The sequence below is a fragment of the Myxocyprinus asiaticus genome, chromosome 17 (genome assembly GCF_019703515.2).
Source record: "Myxocyprinus asiaticus isolate MX2 ecotype Aquarium Trade chromosome 17, UBuf_Myxa_2, whole genome shotgun sequence".
Lineage (NCBI taxonomy): Eukaryota > Metazoa > Chordata > Actinopteri > Cypriniformes > Catostomidae > Myxocyprinus > Myxocyprinus asiaticus.
The window spans coordinates 38,316,950-38,337,815 of NC_059360.1; the positions used below are offsets into that span (position 1 = coordinate 38,316,950).

Consider the following 20,866-nt stretch of genomic DNA (forward strand, 5'->3'; position numbering starts at 1 on the left):
TAAAGTTTTTATGTAAAGTGGCAAATTATTCCAGAGCTGTGGAGCAGCCACTGAGAAGGCTCGATCTCCTTTCAGTTTGAGACGTGTCCTTGGAACAGTCAACCATAGACTATTGGTTGATCTGAGGTCTCTGGATGTATTATGATGAAGATCAGAAATATATGGAGGAGCCAAACCATGCAAATCCTTATAAATGAACAATAATGCTTTGAACTGAATATGATGTTTGACTGGGAGCCAGTGTAGAGAGACCAGCACTGGTGAAATATGTTCTCTCTTCTTTGTTCCAGTCAACAGTTATAGCGGCAGCATTTTGGCCAAGCTTAAGACGTGACAGTAGAGACTGTGAAACACCCAAATACAATACATTACAATAATCTAATCTGGATGAAATAAAAGCATGCATTACAGACTCCATATCCTTTGATGATAAGAATGACTTCATTTTAGCTATATTCTTTAGTTGATGGAAACAACTTCTGACCACAGCATTGATCTGTTTATCAAAAGTCAAAGCAGAATCAAAATTAACACCTAAGTTTCTAGCATGTGTATGAAGGTTACAAGATAAAGGCCCTAATTTACTGGCAACCATCTCTGTAGAAGCAGAGGGGCCAAAAATGAAGACTTCTGTCTTTGCTTTGTTTAACTGAAGGAAGTTAGTTGACATCCAATGGTTAACATCTCTCAGACAATCAAATAAACACTGTAGACTTGAAACATCCTTTGATGTAAGGGAACGTAACAGTGAGCATCATCTGCATAACAGTGGTATGATACATTATAATTCCTACAAATTTTATACAAAGGGAGCATGTATAAAGAAAACAAAACCGGACCCAGAATTGAGCCCTGTGGGACCCCATACAAAACTGGCATGAGTCGATGAATAGTTGCCAGTCTTCACAGAAAGGTACTATCCTTTAAATAGGAAGCAAACCAATTTAAAGTGTGACCCTGGATCCCAATAAGCTCTAAACGATTTAGAAAAATGCCATGATCAAGAGTGTCGAATGCCGCACTGAGATCAAGCCAAATTAGAACAGCACAATTACCAGAGTCGACAGAAAGCAATAGGTCATTTAATACTTTGAGCAACGCAGACTCTGTACTATGCTGTGGTCTAAAGCCAGACTGATATTTATCAAAAATACCATTGTCCTTTAAAAATTTAGAAAGCTGGTTAAACACAACCTTCTCCAAAACTTTTGATAAAAAAGATAATTTAGAGATGGGACGATAATTATTCAGGAGTGTTGGATCAAGATTTGGCTTTTTGAGTAGCAGCTGCACAATGGCATGTTTAAAATTAGATGGGACTATTCCACTTGTCAAACTACTGTTAATTATTGATAATAAACTAGGACTTATAATGTCAAGTATATCTAGTAAAAAGCGAGGATGGACAACGTCCAATGAACAAAAGGTGGGCTTCATTTTTCGGAGAGTTTGTACCAGATAACTGTGAGACACTGTGGTAAATTCAGATAAATATGATAAAACTAGTGTGGGCTGATAGAAATCTAAAGGAAAGGGAAAAATACATGATCTTATTCCTTCAATTTAGCCCATTCACCTCAAGGTTCGACATGTTGTGCATTCTGAGATGCTATTCTGCTCACTACAATTGTACAGAGTGGTTATCTGAGTTACTGTAGCGTTTCTGTCAGCTCGAACCAGTCTGGCCATTTTCCGTTGACCTCTCTCATCAACAAGGTATTTCTGTCCACAGAACTGCCACTCACTGAATGTTTTTTTGTTTGTCTTTGGCACTATTCTGAGTAAACTCTGGAGTTGTGCGTCCCAGGAGATCAGCAGTTACAGAAATACTCAAACCAGCCTGTCTGGCATCAACAGTCACGCCATGGTCGAAATCACTGAGATCAAATTTTTTCCCCATTTTGATGGTTGATGTGAACATAAACTGAAGCTCTTGACCCGTATCTGCATGATTTTATGCATTGTACTGCTGCCACATGATTGGCTGATTAAATAATCACATGAATAAGTAGGTGTACAGGTCTTCCTAATAAAGTGCTCGGTGAGTGTATGTATTATATGTATAAATTATGTATATTAAAAAAAAAAAAGAAAATCTGAAAGAACAACTTAATATCACTACCAAAACAAATATGTCAATACCAAAACAACCATAGCTTGTTCGGTAATGACAAAATAATTTTTCGGTATTGACTGTTTCGGGTTTGACAATTCAAGCTAATCTTGCCCTTATATTAAAATGTCAGCACCTTAGAATTCTAGACATTACTCATTTGAACAGAGGAAAGTCACGAAAAACTCATGTAATTTTTTCAAATGTCACATTTTGTGTTTTATAAGACTAACAACAAGTTTGGTAATGACACTTTTTAAAAACACATCCAGGTTTTCTGACTTCACAACACTAATATTTAAAAATGTTAAAATACATCTACTCAACATATGGTCCAGGGAGAGGAAATTGCATAATTTGTCTTCCTGGTCACAGTTTGGGGTGTAGCCAAGTTTTGTTTCAGTCCAGAGAGACTTTTTTGTGTTTGTTTTGGTATTGACAAAAAAACAAAAAACAAATTTTCACTCTAAATATTATTATTTATTTATTTTTTAAGGTAGAAAACTTATGTCAACTAAATTTTAGTAGGACTTGACAAGGTGCATTATGTTTAAAAAATATGAAAAATCATTTAGGTGTTTAATTTTTACGTGTATTTTTCGGAGTTAGATTGGGGAACATGTGCCACCCAATAGAAAAGAACAAATAAACCACTATTTTTAAAGATTTGTAAAGTTATTACATCAATTATTTCTATTGCCTCTGTTAGAACTCAACTTGAGGGGGACAGCATTTTGCACCACTCCTGTAGAATGACCCATATATATATATATATATGTGTGTGTGTGTGTGTGTGTGCGTTGTGCATTGTGTGAGTGTGTCGTGCATTGTGCATCGTGCGTGTGTGTGAGTGTGAGTGTAGACAAAGCTAAACAAAGAGGGATGGAGGAAAAGAGAAGAAAATTATCACTCACTGATCTCTGTCTCACTATACTTTATTGCCTCAGACCACTGAGTGAGCTGGTAAAGACAATGAACACAGTTTTATTTATTTAAAAACTCAGAGAAGTGGTGCATGTCTGCGGTTATGCATGCTGGTGGGACATTGATTAACTTGTGTCCCTATTTTTATCAGAAGTACATTATGAACTTGACTCAGTCGCTCATCAAACTTGGACTGAACTCTTACTGCAGTCCGATGCTTCATGTTTTATTGTTATTTAGACCAGAAATAGTACTAATTTATTAGTTTGTTTGTTTGTATGTGTACATACCCCATGCTCTTGTTTCTCTGTGGTAGTTTCTGGAGGTACTGACCCAAGAGTACAAGCCAGGGTAGAATTTCAGACCATGGTCAGATACAGTTTTCATCAATTTACATACTGTTCAAGGGGGATATCTTGAGCTTACTAGACCTTTCATTGCCCTTCTTAAACAGGCCTGTCAGTTTCACTTTTCATTTAGTTCTCACAAGTTTTGTGCAAACACAAGACATATAGAATAGGCTATATACATATGTACAATAATTTGACTAGACAAGCAAAGCACTCCATATGCACACATGTATGATACAAAAAGTATCACTGTGTTTCCTTATTGGGTCTTTTAACTGTCCTGTGTCTCACACGTTTATGGGAAATATTTGGGGAAATTTCAGCTTACCTATTAAATCCTCTCCTCTGTGTGTTTTGTCAAAATCTAGCCATTGCATCACATACTCTGTTAATGTAATAACATATTCTTAGCTCAGATATCCTAATTACAGAGCGTTTTTATTGCAGAGCAATTATGCTGTCTTTCCATTGCAGGATAGAAAAAGAACAATCACCCATCCTATCGCTTGCCTTCCTATGCCAGTCTTCCTATAGCTCAAATTAAAGTGCTAGTTCACCCCAAAATGAAAATTTTGTCATCATTTACTTAACCTCATGTTGTTCCAAACCCTTTTGTGCGACACAAAAGGACACATTCGGCAGAATGTTAGTCTCAGTCGCCATTCACTTTCATTGCTTTTTTTTATTTCCATACAATGAAAGTGAATGGTGACTGATGCTAACATTTTGCATAAAATGTCCTTTTGTGTTCCACAGAAGAAAGAATGTCATATGGGTTTGGAACAACATAAGGGTGAGTAAATGATGATAGAATTTCAGTTTTTGGGTGAAATATCCCTTTAACACCATCTGACAAAAAACAAAAGAGCTTATGAGTGCTAAAACTGGTAATTGAATAGATTTCTTTATACCAAAAAAAAAAAAAAAAAAAAAAAAAAAAGGTTGTTCAGAAAAAAACTTTCTGGAAAGTTCGTAGCAGTCCCATTCATGTGTAACTTGCCATCTATATTCTCTCCTACAAAAGCAATGCTTAGCTTGTCATTTCTGTTGTCTGTGCATGTTGAAAAACGATGGCTTAGTAAGTGTAGAATTTAAAAAGAAAAACCTATTTGTTTTGCAACACATCTCGATCTATGTTTCTGGCACAGACAACAGCTGCCATCAGGCATTCTTGTTGCATAGCGTTTTCATGTATAATTAATGTGGATATTCCTGCCCTTAAACACACAGGCCAAGATGCAGTGACACATTATACCTCTGCTATAGCAGAAGAGTTCTCTCTGCAGAGCAGTTTTTCTTGTGTAAAAAGACATCGATGAATTTCAGAATCAATTTGAGACTTTATTTAATAATACACATGCCAATCTGCCTTTAAAATATCAGAATTCCGTGACTGCTGACATAATAGAAACTACGAGATACATTCTAAATGAGAGGTACAATAATAATGATTAGAAACCATTAATTATCGCATTGATATGTAATGTATATTTAGAATATACTATATAGACCATTAGGCAGCATTATTGTATTTTTTCAGTTTAAAGCGGTTTCATCTCAGTGAGTAAGGTCTTGGCTTTGTTGGTGAACTGACAGGTGGACGTGTGCATATATGTATGTGTGCATGACCTCTGCTGCCATCACCAGCTTACATGGGAGATAAGGGGACTCTGGGGAAGGCTAGTTTGTAGTATAGTCTCTCTGACAGCTACATAACCAGGGTAGAGTTTTGGTATGGAAGTTGGTAGGGACATATTACAAGGAGGATAGTGTTTATTTACCTTTCATTCTCATATTCATTCATTACCAGGGGCATCTCTCTGACTGGGAATACCCCACATATGGAGTTGTGCAGGGAACCCTATTACGGCTCCAGGATGGAATAGAGCACTGGAAATATGTGGATGATATGACTCTGGCCCAGATGTGGATGCCCCAACTACCCTGTACCTTCCAACAGACCCTGAATGGTCTTGACACTTGGGTAGAGGAGCATAAAATGAAACTCAACCCAAAGAAATGTAAAGTTGTACATGTCTCCTGCGTGAGACATTCACCAGCTCGGCCGACTCTCTCCATTGATCAGAACATATTGGAAGTCTGTGACAGAGTCAAAGTCCTGGGGATCACCATCCTGGGTAACTTGAGATGGGACAGTCAGGTGGACCACATGTTGACCCAGAATTGGTTTCCATCTATACAGGCTATGTACGTCCGGTACTGGAGTACGCAGTCCCTGTATGGCACAGTTCTTTGACTGCAGACCAGGCTAAAAGACTGGAAGGCATGCAGAAATGGGCTTGTAAAATCATTCTTGGTCAGAGGTATTCAAGGTACCCAGAGGCTCTCTGCACCCTCGGATTCTGCACTGTGGTAGAGAGACGCAATCAACTATGTCTTGGCTTTGCAAGAAAGGGTGGAGCTCACAGGTCGCCAGACAAGGAATTCAAAAAAATTGACCATCCCAAGATGTCAAACTGAGTGATACAGGAGATCCCCTATATCTCCTATATGTGCAGACTCCTAAATTACAGCGTTCTTTTTAGAATTTAGTCTGTGATATGATTGATTACTAGTACTGGGTGTTACAATCCCTGAAGTACTACACTGCAATCGACTTGAGTGGGGTTGTTCTTGGGTATGACCGTTAGCTGATGTTATAAACACTACGACACATCTTCAGTTGTGTACCTTGACGTCACTGGGTGTTTCTGCCTTTTATCACAAGACAACCTCAGCTGAAGCTGGTCCACCGCAGGCTGATCAGACCTGGGTGTGTGTCTCATGGTTAGTCTCTAGCTGGTCATTTGGCAGCCCAGACATTATCTTTTTTTTTTAGCCACAGCCAGTGACTGCCTGTTTCAGCAGTATTGGCAAGTGCTTTGATTGCCTTCATATGGGCCTGGACTCTAAGTCCTACTTCCCTCAGGAGCCTTGCAGTGGAAGTGGCTACAAATCCCCTGCACCCCACCTCAACTGGGCGCACCTTTACTTTCCAACCTCACTCCTCTGCTTCAGCTGCAAGGTTGGCCGATCGCAGCCTTTTCCGTTCAAATGCCTCATCCACAGCATCCTCCCAGGGGACCGTCAGTTCAATGATGAAGACACGCCAGCAGGAGTTGGACCAGAGGATCAGATCCGTTTGCAGATTGATTGTTGCAGTTTCGGAGGGGAAGGTGAGCCTCTGGCCTAGGTTGACATGCATTTCCAGTTCCTGGCTGCGATCAGTGGGCATGAGTCTGGAGGCGAGGGGTTAGCCCTCGGTTTCTCTCCTTCCCGGATAAAGGATGGTAGTGGGACCATTGCCTGGGCGTTGAGAGGAATGGCGTTGATGGTTAATCTCTTGCACTCAAGTTCAACTGCCTCAGCACCTGGTTGTGTTGCCAGTTGTATCTGCCTTGTTTTAGGATGCTCTTGCAACCAACCAAAATGTGCTCGAGGGTTGCCAGAACTGCACACAGGGGACAGGCTGGATTCTCTCCCAGCCAAAGATTTAGGTTTGTGGGAGAGGGCAGGACATCATATGTGGCTCTGATTATGAAGCTGAACTTGTTTGACTCCATGCTCCACAGCTCACACCATGTGATTTTCCTCCTCTCAACACCCTCCCACCTCATCCAGCAGTCTTTCTTGGCTTGGGATGTTGCTTTAGCACACCTGGCTGTTTCTTTTTGGTGGCGTACATCCTCCACCAGCAGGTGCCGGCGTAGAGTTGGAGTAGCCTTTTGCAAGGTAGGTTTCATTGCTCCCAGGCCAAAGCCCTCTCTGCCTTGTTGGACATACAGTAGCCCACTATTTCCCAGTGTCAAAGGGCAGATTTTGCATCCTGTACTGCTGCGGCTGGGGTCCACTTCTTCCCTGTTGTTAGGGTTGGAGCTACTCCTCTTACAGTTGAGTCCCAAGATTCTTTGAGTGTCATATCCAGCCTTGTTTTGACACATTTGTATTCCTCCACCTGGTTAGAAATTGGCAGTGATAGGGCTCCGATCCCATAAAGCCCTATGCTGCTGAGGAATCTCAGTAGCCCAAGCCACTTCTTAACTTTTGAGCTCACCAGTCTCTCCAGCCGGTTTGCATGAGATAAAGTGACTTCGTAGATGGTAATTGGCCACATTAGTTGGGGCAGCAATCCAAATTGAAGGCACCAAAGCTTCAGCTTCCCAGGGAGAGCAGTGTTGTTGATTTGCTTGAGGCCACTGACTGTGTCCTGCCTGAGTTGTTCCAGCAGCTCTGAGTCTTTGAGGTCTGTGTTGAACCATTGTCCGAGGCTTTTGATGGGCTTCTCTCGGACAGTTGGTATTGGTTTATCGTTGATGTGGAACCTTTCTTCGGTGAGGCGGCCTTTGACGATGAAAATACTGTGGGATTTACTGGGTTTGATTTCCATTCATGCCCATTTGATGTTTCCCTGGTGTTTATCCAGCAGGCATTTGGTGCATGCTTTTGTTGTTGTGATTGTGGTCATGTCATCTATGTATGCCCTGATTGGGGGAGAAGCAGCCCATTTTTTAAGTGTTCCCCTCCGACCACCCATTGTGATACTCGGATAATGAGCTCCATTGCCATGGTGAATGCCAGAGGTGTTGCCAGGTGGTGGTTTTGTCCTGTGTTGTGACACAGGACTGGAGATCCTGGAAGTAAGCTTTGACCAGCTTTGTAATGCTCTCTGGGTCCTGGAAGACGTTAAAAGCTGCCCACAGAATCTCATGAGGCACAGACCTGAAGGCATTGGCAAGATCTAGGAAAACCACATGCAGGTCTCTCTTCTCCTTCTTGGCACTATCTGGTGCCAGATGACATTTGCGTGATCCAGACATCCAGAGAAACCAGGTATACCTGCTTTCTGCACTGAAATGTCGACGAAGTTTTTGCTCTGCAGAAATGCTGAGAGTCTTTGGGCCTCAACAACAAAGAACATTTTACCTTCCACATTCAGGAGGCTGATCTGGCGGAACTGGCTAATTGTTAAGGAGTTCTTTTCTTTGGGAATTAGGATTCCTCCCGCCCTTCGCCATGCCTTAGGTATGATTCCTTTCCCCCATGCCACATTCATTGATACTAGATCTTAAATTAGCTAATTCAATTGTTACATTTTGGTTGATTTTAAATTATTTAGGTCTACTTAGTATTGATGTCCTATGGCAACAGCAAAATAATTCAGTGTTTTTAATGACAACTGTCTTTATGAACCTGTAATAATGCTGAAAGGTCAGTAAAACAATAAACAATAAAACAATTAAGAAAATGCTAGAATGTCCATCTGGTAATGTAGGCTAAATGACATTATGTCCTCATTTACCTAACAAGTCACATTTCCCATTTCTCTGGCCCACCACATTAAATATTAGCCTAATTTTTGTTTGTTTGTTTGATTTTTGTTTGTTTGTTTGTTTGTTTTTGAAGAATAAAGAGGTTTAGGCTGACCACTAAGGCTGCTTGATATGGAGGAAAATGCCGTATGTGAAAAACTTTTTGGATTATATGATGACAAAATGCAATGCAAAAAACCTAAGATTAGTGTGTCAAAATCAATTTCAATTGTTTTTCGTAGATCTTCATTGAGAAAACAATTTTATCCAAGGGCATAAAGTAACATTCTGTTAAATGTATTATACGGCATTGAACAAATGGAAATCTAAACAAAAGATGGACTAAATTAACAAGTTACATATGCAAAATGACTTCTCAAAATAGACAAATTATGGGGAGACTTTACATTTCCCCCCACTTTCTACGTTCCAACTCCCCTCACTCCCTCATATTTCACCCCCTTACCTGGCACAGTCATCCAAATTTAGAGTCTTCCTTTAGAGGGCACTTACTGGCTGTAAAAACAGAATCATCCACAGGGCCGCATGCAAAACTCAGGACGTTTTTTTTTTCTTAGACATAAAATGTTTGTACATGAAAAGTATTCTTGTTGAAATCAAATGGAAATTTGCTCACGTATTCTCCAGAAAATTAGTTTTATAATAAATTATAATATTTATGCAGTAATCAAAAACGACTGTGATTGGTGCATCCTGAACAGCGCTGAGAAAAGTAACAGGTGCCACATGACAACACTGTTTCTGTGCTGCTCCAGAAGAGATGGAACAATAATTTAAACATGAATTATGATACTGAGGAACTTTAATAGTCATTCAAATGAAAATAAAAACATAGTATAAAGTGAAAGTATTTTCTATGTGGTAAAATTGCCCATATGTTGGTGGGGACATTTCTGATTTTTTTAAAAGTTGGTAGGGACATATCCATACCATCCCTTGCTAAATCTATGCCTATACCCATAGACCACTGACCCCCAATGGATAAAGCTTTGTCATCATCACTGCACCCATTCAAATGACAAATCAAGAGTAAACTGACACTTATGAATACAGTAGGCCTTATACTGTAGTATGGATGGTAATGAGCATGTATTTTATTTTGAAAACAGTCATATGCCGTCTTTGACTGTATGGATTTGTGGATAATATTGTGGTTTAAAATAGTGAAAGAATACACAGGAGTAACCACCCACTGCTTCCAACTCAACTGTTCAAATAACATTTACAAATGGACAATACCACCCCATTGTTGGTTCTGCAGCTGCTGAACTTAAGTCAATAGCCAGTGCCATTTACACAACCTCTGTATATGTTGTTTCCTGGGACCATTAATGTGCTTTTCACTCTGTCATTGCCTTAATTATCTGGTTGGAACCGATTTTCATTCATTAAGAATGCTTTCTCATACTCATTGGATACCTTTACCTTAAAGAAAATGTTGAATCCAGTGAATTATACAATCACTTTCAACAAGGTCAACTTTAAAAAAATAATTTTTATGGATAATTTTTGGGGTCCAATTTGTTGAGATTTGTCTCGAAATTGTCTTTTGGCAGGCCTAGGACAGTCAGCTAAATGTCTACTGTTTTAAAGACTTTTTAAACAAATCAAACTCAAGTTTGTGATTTACTTTTATATAGATATGTAAATCTGTAATAAAGTGATGAACAATCAGTGTATCGTCGAATATTAGGCTACTGATCATGACGGAAAGCACTCGAGCAGCCTGCTGTTAACTTCTGGATTCTGTTTAGCAGCAAGTAAAATTACAGAGTCTGACTAACTTGTAATCTACATTACTGAAACATTGTTTGAAAATACTTGATAAAATATATTTTTTTATTTTTTGTTGTATGTATAATTAAAACAGTTTAATATTTACTGTTTTGTTTTTGTTCAGACACCCATAATTTGCACCCTATTAATCGAAGTATAACTGAATTTTGATTCTTGCCCCCTAAGATATCCAGCCACCTAACGCTAATGTGCTGGTTTTGAAAATCATGTTTCACAAACAATCCACTTTATTTTGCACAGATTTTCCATTTGCTCTAGGCAATTAGGAACTCTCAATGCTGTTTTGAATGCATTCTCTATTTGTATGTTTGTACCACAGAGTATTTCCATCCTAAACACTTGATTATAACATGATTGTGCTCTTAGCTGCTGCTGGGGTTGAGGCATATTCCTCTCTGAGTCAACATCATGATGCAGTGGACATCCCAACCTGCTTTTGTGTGGGCAGCTCTCTCTGTGGGTCTACTCATCATCATTTACTTGGTACCGGAGGTCGTGCGTATGGGATATGCTTTTAAAGCTCTTTCAATAGAGTTTAGTTTTCCGGGCCAAATGTCATGGTAACATTGTGTTTAATGGTCTCGATGCAGGTCTCGAACTTCACCAGATAAAAGATGCATGTTAGGAACTTAGTCTTGTTATGAAAGACAAGATTGGTCTGTGTCATCCTGTCCCGAATTGTCATTGACAGTCTATCCCTTCCACAGCATATTAAGATACAATTGCAGACAAAATCCAGAGTCCCAATGTACTTGCCCCAAAAAACTGAACAAAAACAGATTCATTCAATGTCATTTACAAGATGGCTCTATCCATGCAAGATCAGGATCAACTTACAATACAATGGATTGTGAAATAGTTCAGGACGGACTATTGGAGGAAAATTAAGTCACTTCTCTCAACCAGAACACCTTATCCACAATTTGCAATAAGATGAAGCACTCAGCTTATCTGAAGCTGAAATGGAAATGTAAGTGCAGTCAGTGATGTATTTCCTGTGCTCTTCCTCTACCCTTATGCCTCAGCTCTTCTATTTAAAGCAAGCAGCATCGGCTTGACATAGATTTGTTCTTCTTGGCTCGAAAATAAATTGTCATGTTGAGGAATGAGCCACTGAAGACTTTAAAAGATGGCAGAGTAATCACAGTAATTAGAGATGAGGTGGGAGGAGGGCATGCTCAGGAGCCAAGATGAAAGATCCACCGCGGTCACAGAACAACACAAAATGGAGAGGTGTGCATTATGATCACTTATTGTTAACATTTTCTCGTTGAAAGAAAAATTCACGTCTCGGAAATGGTTTCGACCAAAGGTTAAAACAAGACACAGACTTGACTTTGACAAGAAGATAGACAAGTAGGACTTTTGAACAGAGAAAGAGTTTTCTCTCACTGGCAGACAGGAGAAGAAGAGTGGGAAGAAGTCGATGAAGTCTGATAACAAATTTAGAGAGGCAGGAGAAGCTAGAGTGAGATAATCCTTATAGAATCAGCACTAGGAGATTTAATGGAAGTTGGACTGGTCTAGGGACAGGATGTGTCTAGTGTAATGCACTCATGATGTCAGGGCAAGTAATGAGCCACCCAGACATCAAGGAAATGAGGCTTTGATAATGTCTGCATTCCCAGAAACCAGGCAATGTACAAACTTCTTTTGATAGAAAATGGGTATGAAAAGTTAAAGGGAGAGAACTGGCTAGGGGAAAGATGACATAGGAATGGTATGGTTTGCAAAGGATTAATACTACTTGTGGTGAAGGGAAACAGGAGTGTTAGCTAGTCCTCAGCATCAGCGTCCCACCCCCTACCCTCAGCTCACCTGCAAATTTCGTTTAAGTTATGAGAAGCTTGTAGCTTTGGAAGCTACAGTTTCAAAGTAGCTTCCCCAAAAATAATGATGCAAGTTGAATTCACCTAAAGTACACCATAGCTCCGACATTTACTGCAATATTTAAATCAAGCTAGTGAATGTCATTACATTACCAAGCAGAAGCAGTAAGGCCAATAAGGCAATGCAAAATCAAAAGGGGATTCTTAACGGTATAGGCAGACTGATTTGATGTCAGCATGTTTGTAAATCCAAATAAAACCATCTTTTGCTCAGTATGCCATATGGGAAACTGTTGAATTGTGAAGGCATTTTTTCACCATTAATTTAGTATATGTTACTTATCAAACTGTTGGAAGTGACATGCCTTCAGCCCAAGACAGCTGGGGTAGGCTCCAGCACTACCCGTGACCCTATATAGGACAAGTGGCTTTAGAAGATGAATGGATGGATGGATGGAAGTGACATTATGTTTGTGTCTATAGGGGGGCAGAGAGAAAAATAGAAGCAAAACAGGCAGGAAGTATTATATTATAAAGGTCTATTTTGTCTTATAGTTTTAAAAAAATTGAGCAGGTGAGACTATGTTTTGAGATAACAAGGGATAAAGTTAGACAGGCTGTGAATGTGAGACACAGAGAGCTATTTCTCCTCCACAGTGTAAATGTGGATGGTTTGAGCAGATGCTCACAGAAGGTTGATCACAGCGAGAGCAAGAGATGTGCGATATGGAGATCTTGCTTGATGAATGTGGGAATCTCAGAGGAAATGTCAGTGAATGCTCCAGTGACTCAGTGTGTTATCACTCTTTCTTTTTCTGTTTTTCTATCTCTTTCTTTTTTCTGTCTACCTCTCACCACCCGGTTTCTCCTTTCCCTATCTTGTGTCTTACACACATTCATTGATACACACAAACAGACTGATGCACAACATTTTCGACTCCATACACTTTCAGACCTCCTCCTCATTCAACTGTAACACAACTGTGATGTGTTCACCTCTGCTCACTTCTTTTTTTAATCTAAGGCCATTTTCCCTGAAAACAAGTGTATTTTTTTTTGATCAAGCTTTTTGCATGTCTGCTAATAAGCAGATATTTTTAATCTGTGGTCTCATGACTTCTGTAGATCAGACTTTCGCAGGATTTTTTATATGTATTTATTTTTTTACTTTATTTTTGTACTTTGAGGCAAGAAAATCTGTTTTATCTGATTTTATGAAATTCTGGCATCAGATGTGCTTACACTAAGACTTGAAACCATGCAGCAGAAACCTGGATTTCTTATGAATTGTTATGTGTTGACTAAACCTACCCTTTTTATATCATCCTATTACTACAAATCTTGTGTTGTCTGATTTCTGTCTGACACAAGCCGAGAGAAAGGGAGAGAGATTTCCTGCCTCAGCTCTATGATAACCAAACATAATGAACTTAAAAAATCCCAAGTTAAAAGTTATCCCCAGAATTGAACACTCCATAGGTTATTCAAAGTTAACCAGAATATAAATACAGGGCTGTCAGTCTCTGCCAGCAGGGTCTCTTTTTAGCTTGTGTCATCAGTCGCAACACAGGAATCTCAGGACTGAGTGTATCAGTCAATATGTTGTTTACTTAGTCAATCTAAGTAAATCTGCTCTGAACTCATACCTGTGGGCACTACATTGATCCACTTGACCCTGGCAGCTTCCAGGTTTAGTCGAAAAAGAACAGCTGAGACCTTTATGAATTAACTGAAGAAATCAATATCTGCAGAATGCCAACCTGCAAACTCTTTCTGTATACAGGGATGGTGCCAAAGAAGCTAGCAGAAGAGGAACCAGATGGTTTGCTGTGCTATTGGTGTTATTGTGTACTGTACAAGTGTACTGTACTGTTTTACTTACTCAGCATTGTTAGTGAATGTTGTATGTCAGTGTGACGAGGAGGAGGGTGTGGCCGGGCCGTGAGGGTGCAGGGCCGGCGCTGAATCAGCTGATCAGCGGGAGAGTGGGATAAAGGGGAGCTGGAGACGGCAGTTCGAGAGAGAGAGAGACGCACGCGGCTGCGCTGCATGTGTATGTGTTTGTTTATGTTTGTTTTATGGTGAGTTTTACATTAAACATTATGTTGACTGTTCAGCCGATTCCCGCCTCCTCTTTGCCCATCTTTTAACTGTTACAGTGTTGTCGAAACCCGGGAAGGAGGAAGGATGCGCTGTCGCAGAGTCCTCGCCGCTGCTGTCCACCAGAAGAGCAGCCGCAGCCATCTGCCTGGGGATGGAGGGGTCACTTCCAGTCGACGAGAGCCAGAGGAACTGCTGCCGTCCTCTGAGAAGGGGAGGACTGGTTCTGTCCGCCAGGGGTCGGAGAGCTCACTGCCATCCGCCGGGGGAGGAGCGAGCTGTCATCTGCCAGAAGGCAGAGGAGCGGTTGAGTTTCTTAGCATGTTTGTTTGGTACATTTGGTAAAGAATAGGTCATATTTCTGTTGCACCAGCTTTCATTTTGATTTTATTTCTCTTTCTTGTTTTGATGTATTTTGCCTTAAAAAAAGAGGGGTTGAGCTTTGTTGGGTTTGTAAATGGTAAAACCTTCTTTTGGACTTGCTTAAATGGCACAAATATAATAATTGGTCCTAAATGTAATAAAGGCCCTAAATGTAATAACTTTTGGTCTTAAATGTAATAAAGGCCTTAAATGTAATTACTTTTGGTCCTTAATGTATAATAATATGCTAATATGGTATATTTTAGGTAATCTAGTTTAGGTTTAGTGTTTGCATATATTAGTATATATGGAAATATAATGTTTATACACTAATTTTATAGCTAATAATAGTTAGTATGATAATGCTAGTATAGTTAATGAAGGTACACATAAAAAATATTTTAGCCTATTTCTAAGATTTATGCATTTCAATTTCATAACAAAATTCCATCAATTTCAACTGTGTAAAATTCTTCATTAAAGGAGTTCATTCTCATTTTTCATTCTAATTTTTATTCTGGCATTTGATGGATCTGTATCTCCAACAGTGCAGTAGTCTGGATAAAGGGACATGAGTTTGCATAAGACCAGGGCCACAGGAAGAAGAAGAAGAAGAAGAAGAAGAAGAAGAAGAAGAAGAAGAAGAAGAAGAAGAAGAAGAAGAAAACAGTTACACATGACCTGGTAATTGTGTACTACTACAGGGAGAACAGGAAGGAGTTGGGACATGAGTGAGAGAGATGTTGAACTTTCAGGTAAAATGACTATTTTAGAGGGTAGTTTGGAAGGCTTGTCTTAGTGCAGTGTCTGACATGTCATGAAGAGGACAAAAAGAGCCAATCTGTCACACAGGGCTTGTAGATGCCTCAAGACTTCTAGATGTGGGTGAAAACTGGAATGGACATATATACCTAAAAAGGCACATTGTATGAATGAGACTAAACTTAGTCATCTCACAGGTACACAAGCTCTGCCTGTGATAAAGTGCTATGCTATTAGAGGAATCTTTTCATGGCAACATAGGCACTGCCTTGAACACTTATCATACTGCTTTATATGAGCTTGGATCTGCAGGCTGGTGAGGTTCGATCCATACAGCACTGAGACGCGCTCAATTTTCTGTTGGATCTATGATGGATAATTTGGGCTTATTCATTGGGCAATGACATGGTCAACGCCTATCGATCGCCATGTTAGTTTTTTTAAGCGTTTAAATTTCACTTACGTCACTGAAAAGTAGCAGACTGTGTGGAAATAGCTTAATACTCTTTCAGAACCCAAAATGCAGCAACTGATACATTTGTTCAAAGTAAAGTTTCAGTAGCCTAGCATTCACGTGAAAATTCAGCACCAGGGACAGCGGTCTCTTTTAAGACAAATACCGCGAAAAGGATGAGACAAAACACGTCTTGTGGGTGGGTATCGTTTGCTAATTACATAACATACTTTTCATTTTAGCGGTTTTATTTCTTTAAGCTCCATTAGGAAAGCGAAGAGGATGATAGTCTTTCACAAAACAACTGCGCGTTTCAGTAAGGGCACGACTCCACACATCTTAAATAAGCAAACATGTCTGTTTCCACAGACAGTGAGTTGCCTTTTCCTACAATGACATTTAAACAGCTTTAAACAGAGACTAACCCTAACCTGGCTGTTTTCTCCCACCGGTTTTACTACACCTTTAAATGGCGCGAGCCTAGCTGTAAGAGGAAGGCGGAGTCGCGCGGCGCGTGTGTGAAAATCTCGTGATTACCCATCAGTCGCACTGAGCGCGCGACTCTCTATAACTGCACGCGAGCACAGGACGAGGAAAGTGCAAGCGGGTAAAACAAATCATTACAAGATCGCTAAGAACAGCTATTTTTAGTGACGTGGACCAAATAAGACCCTGTTGGGAATGTAATGTGGATTATTGCGCTTTGGGATATTTTTGTACGAATACTGAGGTTAGTGTCTTTCTTTTTTTTTCTTTTCGATGAAACATCACTGACTTCCAGTTGATTTGCTTTAACATTGTTCTCCGTATTAGCCTAATATAGTTTTTCTTTTTTACTTTTATTATATAAATGTAGCTAATCTGTCTCACAGAGTCGAAACAAATAATATTAGCGTTGTTTCGCTGGGGAAGCGGGATAAGAATATCAAACCACAGCATAATTTAATTCATAACATTCAAGGTTCGTTAGGATTTACACACGCTGTCAGGTTTTGAAAATACTTTTTCGTGTAATTATATATTTTTTTAAGAATGGCCAGTCATTCTCTACAAACCAGCATAGGTCACAATGTGGATAAAGTAGAACATTTCAGTCAGAGTTGACCGGTTTGCAACATACGGAGAGCAAAATTTTATATCGCCTGAAATATCACGAAATATATAGTTTATTTTGAGTAAAGTACACAGTTTAGGCCTGTGTTGTGGCGGCATGGATAAAAAAAAAAAAAAAGACCCTCTGTGAACACGTAACAAACAATTTGGCGCTTTGCTCCCAGGAGTTCTGTGTTTTTCTTAATCTGTAAAAGTAGCTGTGAATAATTAATAAGAGTTCTCATGTGTCTGTGGAGCACATGCAGGGGGCATCATGTTCAAACGCCACTCAAGATAAACAGCACGCATGCCCACTGCGGCTCCATCCTTCAGTGTATCGTGTATGGTTGCACATAGACATGGACTGGTCAAGCATACAGAACAGCATATTCATGTTTTGTTCATGTACATTTTTAGAACCAAATATCTTCTTAGAAATCAGCCGATTTTATTTTGGTTAGATTTATTTTTAATATGCAGACACGTGGTATATCTTTAGCCTAATACATATTGCCCTTATGCTCCATAGTGCAATACTTAATTGTGGTTTTCGACCCTTAAATGTGCGGGGAAATTCTAGCAGGGCAATGTATTGACATTATATTTATATCAATATTTAACATTTAGATTAATGCTGGCTATTCTCACAGTCTGTAATGATTTAAAACGATTATTTACAAACCTTTTAAATTATTAGACATAAAACATAGTCTTGTTGTCAGGTTAAAAAAATCCAAATGCAAGGGAAATTTTAGAAAGAATTTTTGGCACGTTTGCAATTTAGTGGGCAGTTTCAGCTCTTTTGTCCTGCTTGTGTTTAAGCGATCAAGTGTTTGCAGCGCATTATTATTATTATTATTATTATTATTATTATTATTATTATCAATTTGTAGTGTGTGTGTGGTTAATTTGAGACGTCGCACCACCACCGCATGTTGGTTCGGCTATCCTTATGAGGACTCTCCATAGACATAATGATTTTTATACTGTATGAACTATAGATTCTATCCCCTAACATTTTTACATTTTCAAAAAAACATTATTATGTTTTTTAAACAATTTGAATTATGGGGACACTAGAAATGTCCTCATAAACCACATTCATAGCATAATACCCTTGTAATAACTGTATTCCTGTCTGTAACCTAAAAAAAAATGTCCCCGTAAACCACCCAAACCCGGCCACACACACGCGCGCGGGCGCGCATTCCTTATAGGCTATTATAGGCTCCTACTTTTTAATAAATTTACTAGGCTACGTGTTTTGTCAAATGTTTTTCTGGGTTTAACATTTTTTTAACCTAATTTTAACAAAAGCACATGCGTTAGCGTCTGTGCTAAAATTGTAAAGAAAGAAATTACATTTCCTGAGCGCGGCCTTGACATGCGTTTCATCAACGAATTATTTCACAGCTAACAAAAATGAAAATAAACATGTCTGTCTACGTTGAAATTATACATCCTACATTTAAACGACCGTGTTTAATTTCTCAGTGAACGCCAAAATATAGGACAATGTGTGAACCGGTGCTGTTGTGTGCGACCTCTGTAAAATATGTGGTCTTTTCACCACAGTGTAGATTATTTAAGTTTGTTTATGTTCATAGGTGAGACTGCATGCCATGACTGGTATTGTCATTGCGCACAATAGTATTAATTGCCTATGTACCCATGGCATTTTGGCATGTACCATCGATTTATTTGTTATTTTTAATTTTTTTGTGTTTCAATGTATTAAAACACGTTTTACGATTATTCTAAATGATCATACCCGCTTTGAAACTGGTGCAATGTAAATGTTGTTTTAAGAAACGAAATATCTAAGCATAAAGGCCTATCAGATTTTATTATAACTCTTTATTAATGAACATTTTATTTTAATAAAACAAATAATTGATCATAATATGAATTCACATTTATTTGTCGGCATATTTTAAATAAATAAGACATAAAATAAGACTATATATATATATATATATATATATATATATATATATATATATATATATATATATATATATAATTTAATTTAACTGTAGCTTTTTCTTTCTTTCTTTCTTTCTTTCTTTCTTTCTTGCTTTCTTTTTTTTTTTTAGAGATAAACGATATACAATAATTCAGAATTGCTAATTTCTGAATGGAAGAAATTTGTAAGATTAAGTTAAAACGAATAATAATAATATTTTATTTTTAGAATGTAAATGCAGTATTTTTTCAAGAACTTGAAAAATGCACACGATAAAAATTATTTTTATTTGTAACGAATACCGTTTTAAACGGGTTTTGCGTATTTTCCCCTCCAAAATAGCCTTTTTTTCTGTCGCAGAGGGGAAAAAAAATCTTCTTGGCGTTGTGTAATGCACAAGCTCATCGAATGTGCGCTGCCTTCCCAATACACCGCAGTGTGACGTGATCTTTCTGTCTAGATCAGAGCCCTTTATAAAACACACTGTTCACACCATTACTACAGCTCAGAAATTACAGTACTGATTCTGTGGTAATGATTATAAGGACTGTTGTAGTGAATACTATCACACGTGTGGTGTTTTTGGCAAGGTGATGTAATGCTGTTAACCACTGCTGCAAAACTAGTCTGCTCAAGAGGTTGCTGTTCCAATTCAGTGGTTTATTTTGATGTTGCTGGTGGTACCCGTGCCCACTCTGGGTCACAGGAGTGAGGCTGGCTGAGGCCAGGTTGGAGCCTTACGCCTCCCTCTCATCTGCTGGCAGCCCAGGTGGAGAGCGCTGGGCGGACGCTGATGTCATCCATTTTGGCCCAGCTTTACCTCACCCACACCTCCACTCCACCACGCGGAAGCTTGATGGCAGCCGTGACACGCACAGCATTATACCTCTGAAATGGCGTGCACCTCCTCCCTGAGCCTCCATGATATCATCAGGGTGCACTGGAGGACATTTTGTCGCAGCTCTTCTGGTGTAAAGGCAGAGCATAATTGAGGCACCTGTGGTAAAACCCAGCTTTGTGTGTCTGATAAATGGTTGGGCCTGCTATCATTAATGCCCCCCCCCCCCCCCCATCATTAAACCTCCCTCTCCTACTCGCCGGCTTTTTATACAGCATCCAAATGCAGGAGCTTTATTTTGTGGTGTCGTGTGCCGTTCCCAGTGGGGTGTGTCAGTCAAATATCAATGAGGACAATGATGTGCTCAGCTTAGCCTTTCCACCTCTCTCCTCCTCTCAGCGAGCCCTAGCTCAACAAAAAAAAAAAAAGAAAAGAGAAAGCACACATGCATATTTGTAGGTGTGGGCGCTAGCCAACGTGGAGTATCTGTTACAAGCACGCAGTTGCTTTTTTCCCTCTTCAGCTGCAGCAGGCAGAGCAGGCATCTGCCTCTAACGGCATGCACTGTGTTTCGGCTTAGTTGAATCGTGTGGGCTGGTAGCACTATTGTCCTGCTGTACCTGCTGCCTACGCCTTTGGCAAGGACACAAGCAATATTAGATGTCTATTAGGATACACCTCGCATGTTGCTATGTAATTGGAGCATACTAATTTATGCATATAGGGGACACATGTTAAGAGGAGACGGGGCTGCGTTTTGCCTTCACAAAAGTCTTACTAATCTATATTGGCTGAAGGCCAAGTATTATTTTAGAATGTGAGTCTTCTCTCACATTTATAGAACAATGAGGAACATTGGTTGTGCATGAGACAGGTTCTTTTAAGAATGTTTGATTAATTTGATCACATTTCCAGAATTGCATTTTTACTGCATCTTTTATACAATAG

General features: G+C 39.3%; 1 protein-coding gene across 5 annotated transcripts in view; it reads left to right on the forward strand.

Annotated features, from left to right (window-relative positions):
• Positions 1–16,604: 16,604 nt before the first annotated feature.
• Positions 16,605–20,866, forward strand: part of LOC127454684 (neurexin-3a) — a 444,655-nt gene continuing 440,393 nt past the window's right edge. For all 5 annotated transcript variants that reach the window (XR_007899593.1, XM_051722045.1, XM_051722042.1 and 2 more), the window contains exon 1: positions 16,605–16,752. The gene's annotated coding sequence lies outside the window, so the exon portion shown is untranslated. The remainder of the gene's footprint in view (positions 16,753–20,866) is intronic.